We start from the raw sequence: 7,404 nt of genomic DNA, 5'->3' as shown, positions 1-7,404 counted from the left end.
AGCACCCTTAGAGATTGTCCACTCAGATTTATGTGGACCGATGCAAACTCCGTCACTTGCAGGCAGCCACTATATACCAACATTTATTGATAATTTTACTAGAAAAACTTGGGTTTATTTCCTGAAGAACAAAAGTGACGTGTTTGAAAGATTTTGAAATTTCAAAGCACTTGTAGAAAACCAAAGTGGGCAGCATATCAAAGTTCTAAGAATTGATAGAGGAGGTGAGTATATCTCCAAAGAATTTCTATGTTTTTGTAGAGAAAATGGAATTCATAAGCAGTTTACCACTAGGTACACTCCGCAGCAAAATGGAGTTGCCGAAAGGAAGAATAGGACAATCATGGATATGGCAAGGAGTATGTTAAAGGCAAAGCATTTTCCAAATGATTATTGGGCTGAAGCTATACACTGTGCAACGTACATTTTGAATAGATGCCCTACAAAAGCAGTCGTGAACAGAGTGCCGGAAGAAGCATGGAGTGGGACAAAGAAAGGAGTCACCCACATGAAAGTTCTTGAATGTGTGGCTTATGCACACATTCCAGATCAGCTAAGGAAGAAGTTGGACAACAAAGGGGAGAAATGTATTTTCATTGAATACAGTGAGGAATCCAAAGCTTACAGGTTGTATAACCCATCCACCAAGAAGCTTATTGTGAGTAGAGATGTTCAGTTAATTGAGGAGGAAGCCTGGGATGGAAGCATAGAGAAGACAGTGAATGTTTAAAACTCTTTGTCACATGATGAAAATGATGAGGAGATGGCTGAAATACATCCCCAAACAGCAGTACCAACACAAGGGTAGCAAGGGACACCCTTGAGAAGAAATGAAAGTGCTTCTCCAAGCACATCACAAGGAGGAAATTCAAGTGCTTCTTCAAGCACTTGTACACCAAATGAAAGAGGTAAGAAGTTTAGAAATTTAAGTGACATTTATGAACAAGAGGCAGCAAATGAAGGTATGAAATCTTTGTTTGCTTTATATTGTCATGTAGATGACCCTGTTTATTTCGAAGAAGCAATTAAGGATAGGAAATGGATAGAAGCTATGGATGAGGAGATCAATGCCATAGAAAGAAACAAGACATGGGATTTAGTTGAACTACCAAAAGGAAAGGAAGTCATTGGAGTTAAATGGGTCTACAAGACCAAGAGTAATGCTGAAGGCAAAATAGAAAGACACAAGGCAAGGCTGGTTGTCAAAGGATATAAACAGCAGTATGGGAGAGACTATGAGGAAACTTTCGCGTCGGTTGCTAGAATGGAAACCGTGAGAGCAGTGCTGTCCATAGCAGCACAAAACAAGTGGAAAGTTTACCAAATGGACATGAAGTCAACATTCCTAAATGGAGTGTTAATGGAAGAGGTTTACATTGAACAACCTCTAGGCTATGAAAAGAAAGGCCAAGAGCACAAAGTGTGCAGATTGAAGAAAGCTCTTTATGGACTGAAGCAAGCAGCAAGAGCGTGGTACAGTAGGATAGATTCCTATCTACTGGAAAATGAATTTGCAAAGTGTGAGGGAGAACCCACTCTCTACATCAAAGAAAAGGATGGTAAATTACTAATTGTTGTGTTATATGTTGATGATGTTGTTTTCACAGGTAATGATGATTATCTTATTGGAAATTTCAAAACAGTCATGAAAGAAGAATTTGAAATGACTGACATGGGTTTGCTGAGATACTTCTTAGGAATAGAAGTAGAACAAAATGGAAATGGGATTTTTATCTCATAGGCGAAATATGTTAATGAAGTATTGGAAAGATTTAATATGCAGGAGAGCAAAGCAGCAATCACTCCCACAGTGATGGGATTAAAACTCAGCAAAGAGGACAGCAACAAGGATTTTGATCCTAGTTTGTACAAGAGCATAGTTGGTAGCCTCATGTATTTGACTACAACTAGGCCGGATATAATGTATGCTGTTAGTTTAATTTCCAGATTCATGGAGAGGCCAAAAGAAGCACATTGGCAAGCAGCAAAAAGGATTATGAGGTATGTTAAAGGTACTAAAAGGTTTGGCATTTTATATACCACTTCAGAATTTTCAGATTTAATTGGATACACTGATAGTGATTGGGCTGGAAGTGTAGATGATCGGAAAAGCACATCCGGTTATGTTTTTCACATGGGTTCAGGAGCCATTTCATGGGCTTCTAAAAAACAGCCTATTGTAGCATTGTCTACACTAGAGACAAAATATGTGGCAGCTACAGCAGCAGCATGTCAAGCAGTTTGGATGAGAAGGATGTTAAGGAGTTTATGCCAAGATCAAACAAAAGCAACTGTGATTTTTTGTGACAATAGCTCAGCTATTGCATTATCCAAGAATTCGGTGTTTCATAAGAGAACGAAACACATTGACACAAAGTTTCATTACATCAGGGAATTGGTAAACAATGGCAAAATTGTTTTAAAACATTGCAGAACTCAAGAGCAGGTTGCAGACATTCTGACCAAACCATTGGGATAGAAAAGTTTCGAGTTTTTGAGGAAATGTCTAGGTATGACTGATAACCCAGCAATTGAAATTAAAGGGGAGTGTTGAAATTATAATTTCAACTGCAGTGTTGCCGGAAGCCGACAGTTGAACAACGTACCTTTCCTGAAAACTGCTGAGCCTTCCCACACCGCTTTTCACGAGTTGGTGGTTTTTTCTCAAATGGCAGCGATAATGTACACCATTTGACACATGGATTAGCAGTTTTGGAAAACAACTTTTTTCCTGGAGCATAATGTTCGATAAAAAGTGGCTGTGCGATATTGCCGTCAGCCGTCTGATTGAAAGCAAGGCTGACCACCATCGATTGAAACCAAAGTTGATGTACAGGCCTGCAGCATGAATATTGAGAAGAAAAGATTTTTTTTTACAGCAGTAAATGTAAGAAATTTTTACACACAACAATGTAAAATTTCAAAGAGGAGACAGAGTACTTTTTTTGTGGAAGTTCCTGGTTTAATCCCTCTGTTAAGAGGAAGATCCTTTTGTAACAGGCAATCTTTATTAATGAATACAAAGTTTTTATGTGAGTGAAAAACTCTGTTCTTTCCATAAAACAATTTTAGCTTCCTTGTGTTAAGATCCTGTGTTAAAATAGAGCATCATTCTCTGTTCATTTTTTGTTTGGAATTATCAGAAATTCCCAACAAATAACACCAATTTTGAGTTGGAGAGGTTTCGAATTTGATTTTAATAAAATTCGCGGATGAGCAAAATGCTGTCAACATCGGTGCGTGAAAAAAGTATCAATAATGAATTCCATGCCCTGTATGCCTCTAATATCTTGTGGTGGCACGTGGTTTCGAGAATGAATGGTCTCATTACATGTGCGCCAAGTTGCGTAAAGTGAGGAATGCAAGTCAAAGGAAGCAGCGTGAAGTGTTTTGTATAACGATAAAACGACAAACTGTATAGGCAGCGTGAAGTGATTTGTGTAACGATAAAACGACACTGTATAGGCAGGCAAGTAACGTCACAGTTTTAACTTTGTAATTGGTAAAATTCAAAGATTTTTCACAAGGGCGTTTCAATTTACTTATACATCATTTTAAACCATTCAATTTCATAATTTTATAAAAAATATTATGTTATCAAATTCCCAATTTCATAATTTTATCAAAATATTATATTATCAAATTCTAATAACTTATAATTGCAAAAATTAAAAGGATTCGTCTAGGGCGGCGGAGGAATTGTTCTAGGATGGTTAAAAGTGATTGGAATTTGGGTAAAAAAATTTCAAAATATCTTGTACATGCAATCTTTGAATCATATTTTTGATGGTGGAAATGGATTCAACACCATCAAAAACGTCTAGAGCACCAAAAATTATGAATTTTGACAACTTTTACTTAGATTTAAAAAAATCCCTACCAAATTTTTTCAAAATATGGCTCGAATTTCCATAACTTTCAAAGCAGAAAAACATAATTTTTAAACTGCAGCAAATTAAAATATTCAATTATTTTTATTTATACATTCATTTTAAGTCATTAAACTTCACAGTCTTACTAAAATAATATTACCAAATTCCTAAACTCCAAAATACTACTAAAAATTATATCGCCAAATTTATTAAAAAAATGATAACGCCCAAATTTGTCCAAATTCCTAGAAGAAAAAGACTAGGAAAAACATAACTTAATGTCTTCAACTTTCCTTGTAGTTAAAAGGATTTTCCTACAATAATCTATGAGTGACCTACCATTTTCACTTTTCTAGAAATGGGTAAAAGCATATTCCTGAAAGGTCTAGCATTTTCAACTTTCCTCGTAGTTAAAAGGATTTTCCTACAATAATCCATGAGTGACCTACCATTTTCACTTTTCTAGAAATGGGTAAAAGCATATCCCTGAAAGGTCTAGCATTTTCCTAGAATAATCTATGGAAGACCTAGCAATTTCCCCGAAGAAATCCATGATTCAGCTGGGAGACACCTGCCCCCCAAAAAATTGTCCATTTTCTCACCATACATCTGAAGGGTCCATAATAACTAGTAATCCATTATAAATTGGTGTTGCACTTCTTCGTTGTAAGTGTAGAACTCCAATACAATTTAGTTGGAGCTCAGTGATCCCCTTTGCCTTTACTCATTTATTCACAGGAAAGCTTGTATATACACTTGGTTGAAGTATATGCACAGATTCACCGTGTATATAGAGAGAATTCAATAAGATGCCCTTGCAATATGTCTATGCTATTATTACTTGCGGAGCTCTAGCACAGCTTGCGTGCAAAGAGCAGAGGCAGATGATCAGCAGAAACACTCAGAGATCTTGGAATGGAGTTCATATCGGAGAGCAAGGTCTTGGATTAGAAATTGCACAGAGAGCGGGTTGAATAGGGGTATAGCTTTAACCCACATGAATTTGTGGTCTTTTTTTAGCAGAGATGGAGAAGAAGCCCAACATTCTGATGGGGAGGTATGAATTAGGGCACCTGCTTGGGCAAGGAACGTTCGCCAAGGTCTACTATGCCAGAAATTTGAAGACAGGAGAGAGCGTGGCCATTAAAGCCATGGACAAGCAAAAAGTCCTCAAGGTCGGTATGATGGAGAAAATTAAACGAGAAGTGTCGATTATGAGACTTGTCCGACACACTAACATTGTTAGACTCTACGAAGTCATGGCGAGAAAGACCAAGATTTACTTTGTGATGGAGTATGTTAAGGGCGGTGAGCTGTTCAACAGGGTTGCAGACAAGGGGAAACTCAAGGAGGAGAAGGCGAGGAAGTATTTTCAGCAACTGATTAGCGCGGTGGATTTTTGCCATAGCCGGGGAGTGTACCATCGGGACTTGAAGCTGGAAAACTTGTTATTAGACGACAATGGGAATGTTAAGGTCTCCGACTTCGGGCTGAGCGCGCTGCTGGAGCAGTTCAGGAAGGACGGCCTTCTGCACACGATGTGCGACATGCCGTCCTATGTTGCGCCCGAGGTTATCACTAAGAAGGGGTATGACAGTGCCATGGCCGACATTTGGTCATGCAGGGTCATACTGTTCATGCTCATGGCGGGTTACTTGCCGTTTCGGGACGTGAATCTGATGATCATGTATAAGAAGATCCACAAGGGAGACTACAAGTGCCTGCCCTGGTTTTCCTTTGAAGTCCACCGTCTGGTCCTTCGGTTGTTGGACCCTAATTCCCACATGAGGATCATCGTTCCAAAGCTAATGGAGGTCCCCTAGTTCCGTCGGGACTTCAAGCGCCCCCAGATCGATAGAGACATCACTTTCGATCTCCTGAATGATGTTGACTTTGCGTTTTTTGTGACGAAGCCGGCCTGCCTGAACGCCTTCGACATAATCTCCCTCTCGCCGGGGTTCAATATTTCCGGCCTGTTCAAGGACAATGCCATGTAGCAGGAGGAGGAATCGAGGTTCACATCGACTCAGCCAGCGTCGATCATAATGTCGAAGCTGGAGGAGATTGCAAGCCTGTTCCGGTTCAGCTTCAAGAAGTCAAAAGACTTCAAGATGAAGTTGCAGGGGTCGGACGAGGGGCGACAGGAGTATTTGTCTATTGATGCTGAGATTTTTGAGGTCACTCCCTCGTTCTTCATGGTAGAGCTTCGGAAAACTGTCGGGGATACCCTGGAATACAGTAAGTTCTATAGCCAAGATCTAAGGCCCGGCCTCAAAGACATTGTGTGGACATGGGATGGCAATAGTCAGGAGAAATAATAAAATCATTGTTCAATTTCCATGATTTGATGTATATCATTGGCATGTTATTTCTCTGAAAAAACTGTGCAGCTAGAACAGAATAAATCTTCTGCTAGCGAATAGGACTGCCAACCATATTTGAAGCCATGAAACCTTTACAATATGGAAGCCAAGTAAGGAGTACCAGATGTGTACAGCTTTTTTTCTTGTAAATTTGTAAAAACAAATGAAATATTTTACATTTAAGATTGTTTTCCCTTGTTAGGACTGAGGAATGAAATATTTTAGTTTATCTCGTAAAAAAAAAAAATGATTATAGAATAATGGGAGGTATGGTTTTTTAAGTTGTTATAATAAAAAATAACTTTAAAAAACAACAAAATTAAATTACTTTAAATGTTTCCAAATAGTAGGTAAAAACGAAACAGTTAGAGTCAACATTAAACTACTATGAATTATTCCTCACCACATCGAAGAGAATATTATATAATAATGTTAAATAACTCAAGTTTATGTTTGATTTTGGAGTTATGGATATGCTGAACTCTTTGGTTCCACCATGTTAAACCTAAACATTTAGTATCTTTTTTTACAAATTGAAAATTGATTTTCGAAAGTTCATAATTTTATTATTCAAAATTTGTTTTTGATATTTTTATGGTTGGTTGGGTTGTTATTTATGGTGGACATTTCAGTGCTCTATGTGTTGTAGTAATTAGATTATGAGAATTAGATCTCTTAGAAAGGAATGGGTTGACCTTTTTTAATAAAAAAGGAAAAGGAAAAAGATGATTGGTTGTGGATTGTTTTTTTTAATAAAAATAAAAAGGAGGATTAATCTTTCTCGATCTTTCTCTGTAGAAGCATTAGTCAATCTTCCTCCAGCATAGTATTTGCATTGAGGAGGAACATGAATAAGGGACACTTGAGCCTTCTACAAGCATGGTATGTATATTTATGAAGATTATGCGAAAGGTTAAGTCAATCTTTGCTTAAGGTTAAGATTAGTATGTTCATCGTGGGCACATGAGGAAGAGTGAACTAACTCTTCTTTTTGTATGATATTCATATAAAGGGGAAGCTCAGGGAAGGATCAACTGACCATTCTTGTTATGCTCTTAACCTGCAAAATGATACCCAAATACAGAATATGCGAAGAAAAGATACCCAGAACACAGAATAGCAATGATTTTATTATTCAGAGAGTAATGTTCACTTGCCTCTTCGAGGGG

General features: G+C 37.8%; 1 pseudogene; it reads left to right on the top strand.

The window, feature by feature from the left end:
• Positions 1 to 4,857: 4,857 nt before the first annotated feature.
• Positions 4,858 to 6,476, top strand: LOC149243212 (CBL-interacting protein kinase 5-like; annotated as a pseudogene).
• The last annotated feature ends 928 nt before the right edge of the window (positions 6,477 to 7,404 follow it).

The sequence above is a fragment of the Pinus tabuliformis genome, chromosome 8, assembly GCF_031772625.1.
Source record: "Pinus tabuliformis cultivar Carrire ecotype Pingquan chromosome 8, CPIR1, whole genome shotgun sequence".
Lineage (NCBI taxonomy): Eukaryota > Viridiplantae > Streptophyta > Pinopsida > Pinales > Pinaceae > Pinus > Pinus tabuliformis.
Note: the sequence above shows the minus strand (reverse complement) of the source record. Positions and strands in the feature narration are given on the sequence as shown.